Raw genomic sequence first — 356 nt, 5'->3', positions numbered from 1 at the left:
TCACATAACATATATATAAAAGTTATCTGAACGATAATTTAAACATTATATATGTGTGTGTGTTTGTGTGTGTATGTATGTATGTATGTATGTATGTATGCATACTTTCCTTTTTTTTCTTTCGTTTTAGTCCATTTTACACGTTCGCCCTTTCTGATACAAACCCTTCTTTCCTTTTCTAATTGGATAGCATATTTTACTTATTTCCTCAATCTAAAAAGTGCAAACAAACGTACGCGTACACACACAAATTCACACACATATACACACCTGTATAGGTGTATATACAAAGGTAGGCGTATGTATGAGTGCTTCGCAGAGGCCTTTGGATATATATATATATATATATATATATA

At 30.9% G+C, this 356-nt stretch overlaps 1 protein-coding gene across 10 annotated transcripts in view; it reads left to right on the top strand.

Moving 5' to 3' along the window:
* Window positions 1-356, top strand: part of LOC106873997 (potassium voltage-gated channel protein Shaw) — a 524001-nt gene that overhangs the window by 264098 nt on the left and 259547 nt on the right. The gene's annotated exons all lie outside the window — the stretch shown is intronic.

This window comes from Octopus bimaculoides, chromosome 4 (genome assembly GCF_001194135.2).
Source record: "Octopus bimaculoides isolate UCB-OBI-ISO-001 chromosome 4, ASM119413v2, whole genome shotgun sequence".
Lineage (NCBI taxonomy): Eukaryota > Metazoa > Mollusca > Cephalopoda > Octopoda > Octopodidae > Octopus > Octopus bimaculoides.
This window is presented reverse-complemented; position numbering and strand designations above follow the sequence as displayed.